Source organism: Eriocheir sinensis, unplaced genomic scaffold (genome assembly GCF_024679095.1).
Source record: "Eriocheir sinensis breed Jianghai 21 unplaced genomic scaffold, ASM2467909v1 Scaffold779, whole genome shotgun sequence".
NCBI lineage: Eukaryota > Metazoa > Arthropoda > Malacostraca > Decapoda > Varunidae > Eriocheir > Eriocheir sinensis.
The window spans coordinates 167,503-181,541 of NW_026112141.1; the positions used below are offsets into that span (position 1 = coordinate 167,503).

The 14,039-nt window shown below is 41.4% G+C and overlaps 1 protein-coding gene across 4 annotated transcripts in view; it reads left to right on the forward strand.

Annotated features, from left to right (window-relative positions):
- LOC126994346 (uncharacterized) overlaps positions 1-11,772 on the forward strand; it is a 57,999-nt gene extending 46,227 nt beyond the window's left edge. For 3 of the 4 annotated variants that reach the window (XR_007749028.1, XR_007749029.1, XR_007749027.1), the window contains one exon: positions 11,172-11,772. The gene's annotated coding sequence lies outside the window, so the exon portion shown is untranslated. Of the gene's footprint in view, positions 1-10,434; positions 10,511-11,171 lie in introns of those variants that run through there. The other variant, XR_007749030.1, reaches the window with a different exon arrangement.
- Positions 11,773-14,039: the final 2,267 nt, after the last annotated feature.

A 14,039-nucleotide genomic window follows, 5' to 3' on the forward strand; every position in this document is an offset into this window, starting at 1 on the left:
GACCCCTCCTCTGTCATGAACCTGAAGAAACACCTATTTGACAAGGCTTTCATAGGAGTTTAGGGCATTTCCAGGAGTAGTTCTATGACCCTGGTGGTAGTGTGACCCCTCCTCTGTACCATGAACCTGTAGAAACACTCATGATAACCCGATTGACCCCCTCTTTGACCTTTATAAATAGGTAATGTGAGAAGCGAAGGTGTCTTGCAATACCCCCCTAAGAGAACACTCATTAGAACCCGATATATAACTTTTGGCCGGTACATAAAATCCCTGCTCAAGGTCTCCATACAGCAGGAGGTGTAACGTATGTGTGGATTTTCGAGCAAAATCTGGAAAGCTATCTACGTTATTGGGGCTATTTCCTTGCAAATGGGGACTTTCCTGGGAGAGTACATCACGGCAAAGCCATTTCTGGTCTCGAAATTGCGATACAGCGCCTACCGGTCGAGATAGCCTTGTCTAGTTCTGTCTCTCTCTTATCTCTGTGTGTTATGTAAAGGCTGGCCTCTAACAATACATGCAAAAACATATGTAACTGTACCTAATGGGCTATTAAGAAATGTTTCAAATGTTTTAAATGTTTCAAATGTTCTGTCTTTACCTCACAGTTAATTCATTCTTCCTCATATATATATCTTGATTGCCCTCTCATCTTTTTAATTAATCCTCGATCGCTCTCTCTAAATCATCCCAGCCAGCTGTTCCTCATAGTGGCACTCACACACCTGTACACAATTTTCCTTACATACCAAGATCCATTTCTAATCGTCAGCCAACTCTAATATAAATTCTTTCTCCCACTCCTCTTTATAATAGTTTTGTCTCTCTTATCTCTGTGTGTTCTGTCTTTACCTCACAGTTCATCATTTCTCTCTGTCTCATAATTGTTGCCTTATGTCTAATTCTGTCTCTTATCTCTGTGTTCTCTATCTCATAATTGTTGCCTTATGTCTAATTCTGTCTCTTATCTCTGTGTGTTCTGTCTTTACCTCACAGTTCATCATTTCTCTCTATCTCATAATTGTTGCCTTATGTCTAATTCTGTCTCTTATCTCTGTGTGTTCTGTCTTTACCTCACAGTTCATCATTTCTCTCTATCTCATAATTGTTGCCTTATGTCTAATTCTGTCTCTCTTGTTTCTGTGTGTTCTGTCTTTACCTCACAGTTCATCATTTCTCTGTCTCATAATTCTTGCCTTATGTCTAGTTCTGTCTCTCTTATCTCTGTGTGTTCTGTCTTTACCTCACAGTTCATCATTTCTCTGTATCTCATAATTCTTGCCTTATGTCTAGTTCTGTCTCTCTTATCTCTGTGTGTTCTGTCTTTACCTCACAGTTCATCATTTCTCTCTATCTCATAATTCTTGCCTTATGTCTAGTTCTGTCTCTTATCTCTGTGTGTTCTGTCTTTACCTCACAGTTCATCATTTCTCTGTCTCATAATTCTTGTCTTATGTCTAGTTCTGTCTCTTATCTCTGTGTGTTCTGTCTTTACCTCACAGTTCATCATTTCTCTGTCTCATAATTCTTGTCTTATGTCTAGTTCTGTCTCTTATCTCTGTGTGTTCTGTCTTTACCTCACAGTTCATCATTTCTCTGTCTCATAATTCTTGCCTTATGTCTAGTTCTGTCTCTTGTCTGTGTGTTCTGTCTTTACCTCACAGTTAATCATTTCTCTCTGTCTCATAATTCTTGCCTTATGTCTAGTGGTCTCTCTTATCTCTGTGTGTTCTGTCTTTACCTCACAGTTCATCATTTCTCTCTGTCTCATAATTCTTGCCTTATGTCTAGTTCTGTCTCTTATCTCTGTGTGTTCTGTCTTTACCTCACAGTTCATCATTTCTCTGTATCTCATAATTCTTGCCTTATGTCTAGTTCTGTCTCTTATCTCTGTGTGTTCTGTCTTTACCTCACAGTTCATCATTTCTGTCTCATAATTGTTGCCTTATGTCTAGTTCTGTCTCTTATCTCTGTGTGTTCTGTCTTTACCTCACAGTTCATAATTTCTCTATCTCATAACTCTTGCCTTATGTCTAGTTCTGTCTCTCTTATCTCTGTGTGTTCTGTCTTTACCTCACAGTTCATCATTTCTCTGTATCTCATAATTCTTGCCTTATGTCTAGTTCTGTCTCTTATCTCTGTGTGTTCTGTCTTTACCTCACAGTTCATCATTTCTCTCTATCTCATAATTCTTGCCTTATGTCTAGTTCTGTCTCTCTCTTATCTCTGTGTGTTCTGTCTTTACCTCACAGTTCATCATTTCTCTCTATCTCATAATTCTTACCTTATGTCTAGTTCTGTCTCTCTTGTCTCTGTGTGTTCTGTCTTTACCTCACAGTTCATCATTTCTCTGTATCTCATAATTCTTGCCTTATGTCTAGTTCTGTCTCTCTTATCTCTGTGTGTTCTGTCTTTACCTCACAGTTCATCATTTCTCTGTATCTCATAATTCTTACCTTATGGCTAGTTCTGTCTCTCTTGTCTCTGTGTGTTCTGTCTGTACCTCACAGTTCATCATTTCTCTGTATCTCATAATTCTTGTTTCATGTGTAGTTCTGTCTCATCTCTGTGTGTTCTCTCACATCATCATTTCTCTCCATCTCATAACCTGCCTTATGAAGAGTTCTGGCTCTCTTAACTCTGTGTGTTCTGTCTTTACCTCACAGTTCATCATTTCTCTGTATCTCATAATTCTTGGCTTATGTCTAGTTCTGTCACTTTTCTCTGTCTTTACCTCACAGACAACACGAAGTGGCTCTCTCAAACAAATAACTCTTACCAGATGCTAGATTACACGCAAACATAACACACTTTCACGCACAGTTCATCAGTTATAAATACATGGAACTCTTGCCATGTCTAGAACTGTATCTGTGTGTTCTGTCTTTACATCACAGATCAACATTTCTGACAAACACAAAACACTTGCCATATGTCTAGTTCTGTCTCAGTGTGATCTGTCTACAGATCAACATTTCTCTCTATCTCATAACTCTTGCCTTAAGTCTGTTCTGTCTTCTTTGTGTGTTCTTAGCTTTAATAAATTGAGTTGATCACATTGCCATATTACTTCCATAATTCATACACAGAATCTGCCATAATTATAGGCAAATTCCATAATTTTAACATTGCGGCACAACAATTTGGTCCGGCTGGCGTCATGCCCAGAAGAAGAAGAAGAGGAGGAGTAGGTTCAAGCGCCGCCCTGCGAAACGACATAAACATTACTTTTTCTCGTGTTTTCCTTCAAATTACAATGAAGAGAAGATCCACGGCCTGCGAGAAGAAGGTGGAGAGGACAATGGCGGCCAGGGAGAGGAAGAACAACCGCAGAGAAGCCTTTATATAACGAAAGTGCCCTACCACAATCCACAACCACCACTACCACAACCACCACTACCACAACCACCACCACCAAATCACCACACTAAGGTACAAAATCGTGCAATTCACTAAATCTACCACCAGAAAACATGAACCATTAGAAAATGTTTTGGGCGATAGGTGAATTGAAGTTAGTTTACTGGTAGGTTTTCAGGGTAGGCCTATGCATGGATAAGCTATAACTGAGTATTAGAAACAAATCAGTACTAGACAAGTGGAGGAAGAGGCCTGCTGTTGATGTGAGGACCCCAAGTGGGTTATGTAATTGATACCGGCAAAGGCCTATAACAAATGTGTTGACAAAATCCTTTAATATTAATCTAGAGTTACCATTGTTTGGCTACAACATGGCCTATAGGCATAACAGAAGTGACCTAAGTTTGATGCACATAGGACTTATACTTCCTGAGTTATGACGTAAAAAATGTTGTGTTTCTTGGATTCCCGGACAATGATATTTTTTAAGTATAAAATCTCCCAGAATGCTTATTTAAGGGGGGATTTTGATAATAAAAAATACACCCCTTGTGACATAAACACGCCGCCTGTCCGCTTGTCAAAACCAATATTATTTGTCCCTGAAGGCTGTACAGGGACCTAGGGAAAATAGAGGGAGTTGAGGGGGGCAGAGCATTAAGATAGGTTAGAGCTGTGTGTAGTACGAGCCTCCCATAGCTCAGAGGGGCCAGTCTTAGACAGACTGGTTAAGGAGTACTACGCGGCTCTCCCGTCTCGGTGGGCACCGATTTAATCCCCGGGGCCGGCAAAACCTTTCCTTGTCTGGATTAATTTCTCGTGTGTTACGTTACACATTGTGGTCGTGTGAGAGTGTAGAAGAGAGAAAATTGAGGGCGTTTCATGTGGTCCACAACAGGGATATCATGTGCTGGCCCCAGGCGCTGAAAAGTCACTCATTTAGTGGTACATAAGGGGCTTCGTGGTGCAGTGGTTAGCACACTCTGCTCACGACCGAGAGAGCCCAGGTTTGATTCCCGGGCGGAGTGGAAAAATTTGGGCGGCTTTTCTGATACCCTACGCCCCTAACCACCCAGCAGTGAATGGGTACCAGGTATTAATCGGGGGTTGTGTCCCGTCTCCTGGGGTCTGTTCCTCTATTATTCCTTCAGATGTTCTCTCCGGCATGTGACCACAGATGTTGCGCCAACTGAATGAAACTTTCCAACTGTTCCCTTCTCCTATAATTCCTTCCCCTTCTGTCTCTCTCCGGCATATGACCACAGATGTTGCTCCAACTGAATGAAACTTTCCAACTGTTCCCTTCTCCTATAATTCCTTCCCCTTCTGTCCCTCTCCGGCATATGACCATAGATGTTGTGCCGACTAAACGAAACTTTCCAACTTTAGTGGTACATAGAAAGTAACATTGCCTCCATAGTAAATATCATCATGTCTTGCACAGAAATAAATAGTCAGGGTCTCAGAAATAATAGGCTACCCATTCCTCAACAATACACATTATTATTATTATTATTATTATTATTATTATTATTTCTACTTCAATTTTTATTTCTTCATAGCTTACACTGGTATAGGAAACTACCTTTATCATATTTGTTATTATTATTATTATTATTATTATTATTATTATTATTATTATTATTATTATTATTATTATTATTTCAGCGTGAAGATGTCAGGTCACGACGTGTTGGTCCATCGACGCACCTTCCAGAATGCCAACCAGGTGGTGGAGTTGACCACACGCACCATTCCCAGGGCTCAACACCACCAGCGAGGACATCAACACCAATCACCACCACCACCACCTTTCGCCAGAACTACTGCAACAAAAAACAAGAACAACACCACCTTGAAATACACCACCACTCAACACCATTCACCACCACCACCAACACCACCACCACCACCACCAGGGTGTTCTATGAAGGGTTTAGTGTCCATGTCATCAAGTCCATCTCCCTCAGTCTGTTCTGGGACCATTTTAGTTGCAGTTCTCTGTATCCTTTCCAACTCTACATATATAGTCCAGCACCTCTTCCCACAAGCTGTTCCATGTGTTAACACTTCTATGTGAAAAACTTTACTTTTTCCAGTCACTTAAACAGGCTCCTTTATTAAGTTTCCTTCCGTGTCCTCTCAGCCCCTGCGTTAGTGATGCTAAGAAGAGATCATCTCTATCCACCTCAACAAACAGGGGGCTTCGTGGTGCAGTGGTTAGCACACTCGGCTCACGACCGAGAGAGCCCGGGTTCGATTCCCGGGCGGAGTGGAAAAATTTGGGCGGCTTTTCTGACACCCTACGCCCCTGTCCTCCCAGCAGTGAATGGGTACCAGGTATTAATCGGGGGTTGTGTCCCGTCTCCTGGGGTCTGTTCCCTTCTCCTATAATTCCTTCCCCTTCTGTCTCTCCCTGGCATATGACCACAGATGTTGCACCCAATAAACAAAACTTTCCAACTTTTTCCTCATCAAACTTATTTACCAACTTGTACAGTGTGATCAAATCTCCTCTCTCCCTTCTTTGTTCCAGTGTCATCAAGTCCATCTCCCTCAATCTGTCTTCATACGTCATATTCGAGAGTTCTGGGACCATTTTAGTTGCAATTCTCTGTCTTGAGTCCAACATAATAATCTTCCTTTGTATAGTTTTTCATTTTTTCCTTATATGCCTCATCTCAATATTCATATCCTTCCATAGTTTTCATCTGTAATAGTTGATGGCCACTCTTTCCTAAGGGGCACTCATCACTGACTCCTTCATCTAACTCAACATTTTTTGTGAAAATTAGGTCAAGTCTTGATGGTTGGTCATCCCCTCTCAGCCTTGTTTCTCCTTTAACCCACTGCATCAACAGATTATCACATCAGGTGTGTGTGTGTGTGTGTGTGTGTGTGTTCCTAGTTGTATTTACCTAGTTGTAGTTTTACAGGGCCTGGGCTTTACACTTGTGTGGTCCTGTCTCCATATCTACATTTATCCAGTTTTTCCTTAAAGCTTTGCACACTCCTCTCCAATATTACATCCTCACTTAGTCTGTTCCATACCTCTATATTTCTTTGCGGGAAGCTATATTTCATTATGTCTCTCAAGCATCTTCCCTTCCTCAATTTTTTACTGTGTCCTCTTGTGTTCCTGGTGGTAATTTCTTCTTTTAGTGGTAACTCCTCATTGTCTACTTCTTCCATTTTGCTCAATAATTTGTAGATTTGTATTAGGTCTACCCTTTCTCTTCTTTGTTCTAGTGTTGGTAAGTCCATTTCCTTTAGTCTCTCCTCGTATGTCAATCCCTCCAGCTCTGGAACCATTTTTGTTGCCATCCTTTGTATTCTTTCTAGTTTATGCGTTTCTTCTTATGGGGAGATCACACTGCCTCCGCATGTGTGTGTGTGTGTGTGTGTGTGTGTGTGTGTGTGTGTGTGTAAGATTGACTGACTGATGAATGAATAACTGAGATTAATTAGGCTGGTATTACAAGAGACTTTCCCTGCTCACATCAGATATTTCTAAAGGTCAAAGGGGGATATCAGTCAGGTTCTAATGAGTGTTTTTCAGGCTCATGGTACAGAAGAAGGGTTAAACTACCACCAGGGTCATAAAACTACTCCTGGAAATGCCCACAACTCCTGCGAAAGCCTTGTCAAATAGGTGTTCTTGGGCAGTGAAATGTTTTGTAATACGACCCCAAGTAAATAACTTTCTGATGGAGTGGATGATTGACTTGGCATTTTGTAGCTTTACTCTCAGGCATTTCAAGTTCCTGACTGATGTACTAATACCCCCTCAGATTGGCTACAGTGAAGGACGTGGCAGCCAGTCAGAGAGTGTACTGAAACTCCTGCTGTGAGCTACTCGATCCTGAGGGCCAAGACCTGCACCCTCACCACCCTTGTAAAGGATGCCCAGCTGACCCAACCCTCCACGGTGAGTCTGTCCCACTTAATGTTGCATGAGTTATCCGGTATACCTTCACTCTCTCATGCTTTCCCTATGTCCTGTGCTGTCCAACTTAATAATGTGAGAGTTAACTGGTGTTTTCACTATCATCTTTTTAGAGTGTCTGATTAAAAAACTAATGCAGGAGTAATGGTGTTTTTTGTTCCCAGGGTGCTCTGGACCTATCAGCTGTCTTGTGCTGTCAAACTTATTAATGCAAGAGTCATGGTGTTTTTTGTTCCTGTTGGGTGCCTGGACCTATCAGCTGTCCAACTTATTAATGCAAGAATTGGCCTGTATCTTCACTCTTAACCCCTTCACTACGGCCTTGCCAAAACAGCGCCCTGTGCCATATCCGGGATCGCCATGCGCAGCAAATTTCAAATGTCGCTATTGAATGTAACAAGTTTTCAGCCATACACTCAACATAATCATCACATATTAAATATGAAAACATGCAGAATGGACCGTATTGGCTATACAGGCAGCGCCACACGTGGCCACTCGTTGAACTGTCATAGCAGTACTTTCCATAGAATTCAAGTTATGTACTAGAGTGCATCTGAGGCTGCCTCCAGGATACAAGGCCTTGGCAGAGTCACCGCTCTGAGCCTACGACCGCTCACTTATTACCTCTACTCGATTTCCTGACACTACTATTTGACCCGGAGGAAAACTGAAATTGGGTAGGAGTGAAGTGTGTGCAATATCATCGGCTTTGAGCGATGGCGGCACCATGGCCGTATATCTCGGAGACAGCTTCGGACACACTCTATTCTATGACTTGAAATCTATGGAAAGTACAGCTTGGAGTTGAGTGGCCACATGTGGCGCTGCCTGTATAGCCAATATGGTCCATTAAATGGTGCACATAAAGAAACTCACTACGGCCGGGCCAAAACAGCGCGCCGCGCCGTATCCGAGATTGCCGCGCGTGCCAAATTTCAAATGTCGCTATTAAGTATAACAAGTTTTCAGCCATATACTCAACACAATTATCATGTATTATATAAGAAAACATACAGAATTAAATGGTGCATATAAAGAGCATAAATTAATTGGTAATTTTGAGATGTAAGCATAAATATAGAGATAAAATAACTCGTATATTGGCTAAAGCAAGCCAGGACACAGTATGTGCGTCCTGGGATATGGTACGGGGCACGCAAGGACACAGTATACGTGTCCTCGTGTTGAAGGGGTTAAGCCTTCCCTGTTTCCTGTGCTGTCACCTCTGTAATGCAAGTGGTGGACAATATGAGATACCCTTTGCCTTACAGTTAATGGCCACATAATGAGGCAGAGGAATGAGATAAAATTCATATAAAGCTGTATTTTTGAAAAGGGGAAGGGAGGACTCAACTGAAAAAAGATGGCTTTATTTTGTACACTTTTTATTTCTTTTTTTAATAAGAACACCATACATAGCAGGCAGTAGCTTAGCCAGTAGACTATTAGTGCTGCCTTGGAGAATCTTGGAACCATTTGCTGAACTGAGTGCAGACCAACGTGGCTCACATGAAGCACTTACGAGACTTGGCAACAGAAAACTCCTCAGTTGTATCCTTGACGTGCTAATTTCCCTCAGTAACTCGTGCTGCTCAATACTCATTAGAGAGAGGTGGTTCAATCTTGTTTGAACCATACTGACTCTTACTTCTTGAGTCTAGTTAATTTTGGAAAGGAGCGTTCACCACTGCAGTTGGTAACCATTAGAGTTAAATAAATCTTCAACGCGATCTCGACATTAGGAGAACAAGACCCAAAAGAATTATCAACTCTCAGACGATACAATGTCATCTCGTAAAGGTCTTGTTGAGATCCAGCAACAGTACAGCCGGGTCGGACCGCAACAGCATTGATCCAATATTTCCCAAAATATATAAGGTACGTCAAGTTTGCAGTATATTGACAGGCCAACATTCGCTGCAGATTTATCTTTACTTAATGTTATGATAACCCCTCGAATGTTGGTCTGTAAATGTGCCGGCAACTTAACGTACACCTATTGAATACACACCAGCAGAGCGGTCGCTTCTGAAAATAAAAAAACTATTTTATACCCCTTTGTCATCACGATATATTATTACACTCAATACCCTACCAACGTACTACTGGCTTACTCATGAGTACAGATACTATTGATAAGAGGCCAAAACTACTACCATTTGACATGGTAAAAACAACAAAACTCACACTTAGATTCAGCTGTGCACTTGTGCCTCGACCGCCATTAAACCTTTTTTCTGTTATTGATATTTAATATAATCTATACTACTAAACTTTTATCTGCATTAACAGGTTAAGTATATTATGTATAACACACCCCTAACTTACCCTACAGACAGTCAAGGAAATACACATTTTAACCCGTCCGCTGCAATTGGCACGGATTTGGCTTTCACTGGTAGCTCTTACAAGTCAGGCACCAGTTAATCATTGCCATCTCTTTCAAGTCAGGCACCAGTGAATCATTGCCATCTCTTACAAGTCAGGCACCAGTGAATCATTGCCATCTCTTACAAGTCAGGCACCAGTGAATCATTGCCATCTCTTACAAGTCAGGCACCAGTGAATCATTGCCATGTCTTACAAGTCAGGCACCAGTGAATCATTGCCATCTCTTACAAGTCAGGCACCAGTGAATCATTGCCATCTCTTACAAGTCAGGCACCAGTGAATCATTGCCATGTCTTACAAGTCAGGCACCAGTGAATCATTGCCATCTCTTACAAGTCAGGCACCAGTTAATCATTGCCATCTCTTGTCAGGCACCAGTGAATCATTGCCATCTCTTACAAGTCAGGCACCAGTTAATCATTGCCATCTCTTACAAGTCAGGCACCAGTGAATCATTGCCATGTCTTACAAGTCAGGCACCAGTTAATCATTGCCATCTCTTACAAGAAAAATATTCAAAATCATAAAAAAAGATAAACTATTAGTCCTACTTATGATTTTTGTGTGAAAAACTCCTCTTGGGTAATGCATATTAAACTATGGTTTCATTGGCCAAGTTTAATACAAGAAAATGTCCCCATAAGGCTGAGTAATTAGCGTGCGTGCCTTGCATTCTCCCTGTGCTGGAGGTCGTGGCGTCACGCTGCCCCCAGGGATTTTCCTGTCACCAGCGAGGGGCCTAAGACTACCCACATGCTGTCCTGAAGACCACCCAGCAACCCGGACTCTAGAGGAAACCATCCAAATAAATCAAGAATGAGTTCCAGGGGGCAGCATGAGCCAAGATTAAATGGCATCACTATAAAAATTGCCTGCGCCATGAGGGGCTGGGGCTGACCACCAGGCCCCTGAAGAAGGCCTACCAGTGCTATAGGTGAACACGCAAAAAAAAAAAGTGGAAACAAAGAAGAATTTATGCAAAAAAAATAATTTCAGTCAAAAAAATCAATTTAAATAAGAAAAATCTCCTTTAAATCAAATAAATCTATTTTTTTTTATTGTTTTTAGAAAAAAACATCATGATTTTTTCCAACCCTGCCTCTCGGGAACTCTTGGGAGCTTTCTGTAACCTGGGAGAGCTCTTTGGAACCCCTGAGAACTCTTGGGAGCTTTCTGTAACCTGGGAGAGCTCGTTGGAACCCCTGAGAACTCTTGGTAGCTTTCCATAACCTGGGAGAGCTCTTCGGAACCCCTGAGAAGAACCCCTGGAGAACTCTTGTAACCTGGGAGAGCAGAGCTCTTTGGAACCCCTGAGAACTCTTGGGAGCTTTCTGTAACCTGGAAGAGCTCTTTGGAACCCCTGAGAACTCTTGGAAGCTTTCTATAACTTAGGAGACTCTCGGAAATGCTTATGAAATCTGTTAAAACTCCCTCAAACTCTACAGAAAGGATCACCCCATATCCGCAGGTCCTGGTGGCACCCGACCCGAGCTACTGGTACTGCCGGAACCCCCTGGCTGGCGGATGAGATCTTCCTGACGGATGTGACGGCCAACTTCCTGACTGTGAGGATCGGGGAGTGAAAGAAGCGGCCGGGGGTTTTCAAGGACATGACTGACCCAAACCAGAATTCCCAGTGCTCGATTATGTGATGTGTGGTGATTGTGAATATGTCTTGACTTTGCTGGTGAAGGTTTCCATGGTGAACAGGATCATACTGAAAAGATATTAGCATGAAAAGATATTGTTGTGCTGTGTTCGTGGGAATCCCGTAAACAAACAAGTGGGTACAGCTATTAGTGGACGCAAAATGTTATTGTAAAGCCTGCTGGATACATTTGACAAGCATAGAAAACCACCTAAAAATTATAAGTTAAAACACTGACATCACTTGCAGAATTGGAAGTCCAAACAATCTAAACTGATACTTCAAAGGGAGCCCACAGCCTTAGGATTACTTTAGGCATTTGGGTTTGAGTCTTGGTGCAAAGCCAGATTTTTAAGAAATTTATTTATAAAATTGTACGGGCCGTGAACACCTCGTGTGTGACCCCCTGCTGCTCACAAGCTGTACAACCAGTTAACGTAGTAGCAACTGACATGGGACAAATTTGTGGCTTTACCAGGTAGCAGCGACGGGCCAAATTTGTGCCATGATTTAAACCCCCAAAAATAGATGATACATAAACTGATCACAAATGTTTTGATACATATTATGAAATGGTTTGTGTGAGGGGTGATTTTTTCTCATTTTTCTCGCTTAGAGGGACCATTAAGAAATATGATCCCCGCTGCTAACAAGGTTGAAAAAAAAAGGCCTTATGGAGAAAAATATTCTCCTGAGAAGCTCAAGAGATACTCATAGATGAAGGCCATTTCCTGAGGAGTATTATGCACTCTTGTTATGCCTGTTAGGGCTAATACAGATTTTAATGAATATTTTTCTCACTATAGTTCATTTGGGCAAGGCCACTTACAATATTAGTGGTAACTCCAGTTGGTTTCTTTCAAGTAGCCCGAGCAGGATGACGTAACCTCCTTGTCATGCAGTAGTCAACATATTATGCATGAGTCATCAACAAACTGTTAATTTCTGTTCACATAGAAATTAGCAGTTTGTGTTAGATATGCATTTTATGCTGACATTTTATTATTACTACTTACCTTTTATGTTGTTCACTAACATGACAAGCAGGTTACATCATCCAGCTCGAGCTACCCAGCCAGAAGGTGGAAGTGGAGTCGCTGGGACTAAAGCTGTGAGTGGCCTCTTGCCTTAAAGGAATAGACTCTAGTAGTACTATGGTTGTGTCCAGCTCACCCAACAATTGAAACAATATAACATTTTAAAAACCATGCTATTCCGCCTTCTGTATAAAAAGAGATGTTATATTTTTTTTTCCTGTTTTAGTCATGTAATTTACTATTGTGCAGAATATAGTTGTACACTTGGGCACTTAAACAGGAGGAGGCTTTTCAAACAGGCAAATGTTGGTGCCCAGATGTTTAAAAATGCTGCTTGTAAGTCTGGAAGAGTGACTGGAATCTACGACTTTTCTGGTGATTCTCTGTACAGGCATTGGTTTGGAAGGTATACTAGACTGCCTCCAGCTGACTGTTTGAGGCTGCACCATGTCTTCCGGTCATGGTTTTAGGGTTTCCGTGGATTGCTCATAAGCTTAAGAAATCTTGTACTATATTTCCAAGCTTCTGAAAATGGACCCAAAAAATATCATACTGAGTGCCTCTCTAATGTTTATCTCCTTATGTATAGGGAAGGGAATTGTATCAGCCTGTTAAGAATATTAAGGTATCTGTTGTATTTCAAGGCCTCTGAAAAATGGACCCAAAATGTCAGAATAGGCAGTGCATGTTGTACCTCTAATGTTTATTGCTATGTATAGGGAAGGAGTTGTACTACACAGAGTTATATCATGAAGGTTCCCAGAGCCTGGGATTTGGAAAACAACAGAGGGCCATCTTAGGGTGACGAATGGCGAGACAGAGAAATTCTACTTTCACATAGTTATGTCTCTGCTATTATCAGGTTAGTAGCGCCTCAGCGATTCCCTCTGTCAGATAGACTTGTTATTTTCTTGCCCATTTTCTACCCACTGATTATTGTTACGTTGGTATATGTCATATACCATCTGCATCGAAAAAAACATGCTCAATTTGAAGCCAAACGAGTAAATCTAATACAATAAAAGTTCCTATGTTTAGACATATCCCATTAAAAGTCAAAATATATTGGCTCTCATGTATTAAAGGAGAGAGAGAGAGACTATATTTCCAAGCTGAAAGTCAAAATATCATTGGCTCCTCATGTTTAGTGAGAGAGAGCTGATATCTCCTCAAAGTCAAAATATATTGGCTCCCAATGTTTAGAAGAGAGAGAGAGAGAGAGAGACAATAGTCAAAATATATTGGTTCTTAGAGCCTGGATAAAATAAGAGAGAGAGAGAGGAGGTAAGGGAAGGAGAGAGATGAGAAAAGGAAAAGAAATAATGTAAGAAAGAACAAAGAAATTTACTGATAAAAGAGAGAGAAAGGTATCAGAAGGGAGAGGGAGAGAGGCAAGGTAATAATATTGAATAGTAAGTGTCTCAACTAACCTACTAACTAACTATGGGATGACAGAGATGACCAGAGAGAGAGAGAGGAGATATTAAGGCAAGGCAAGGTAAGGGCGTAGGGTATCGGAAAAGACGCCCAAATTTTTCCACTCCGCCCAGGAATCGAACCCGGTGTGAAATATAGAAACTGTAAGCAAACTGAACATTTCTCTCTGCAAGTTATTTTACAGGTGCTGTGAACACCAGGCATTGAAAAGGCA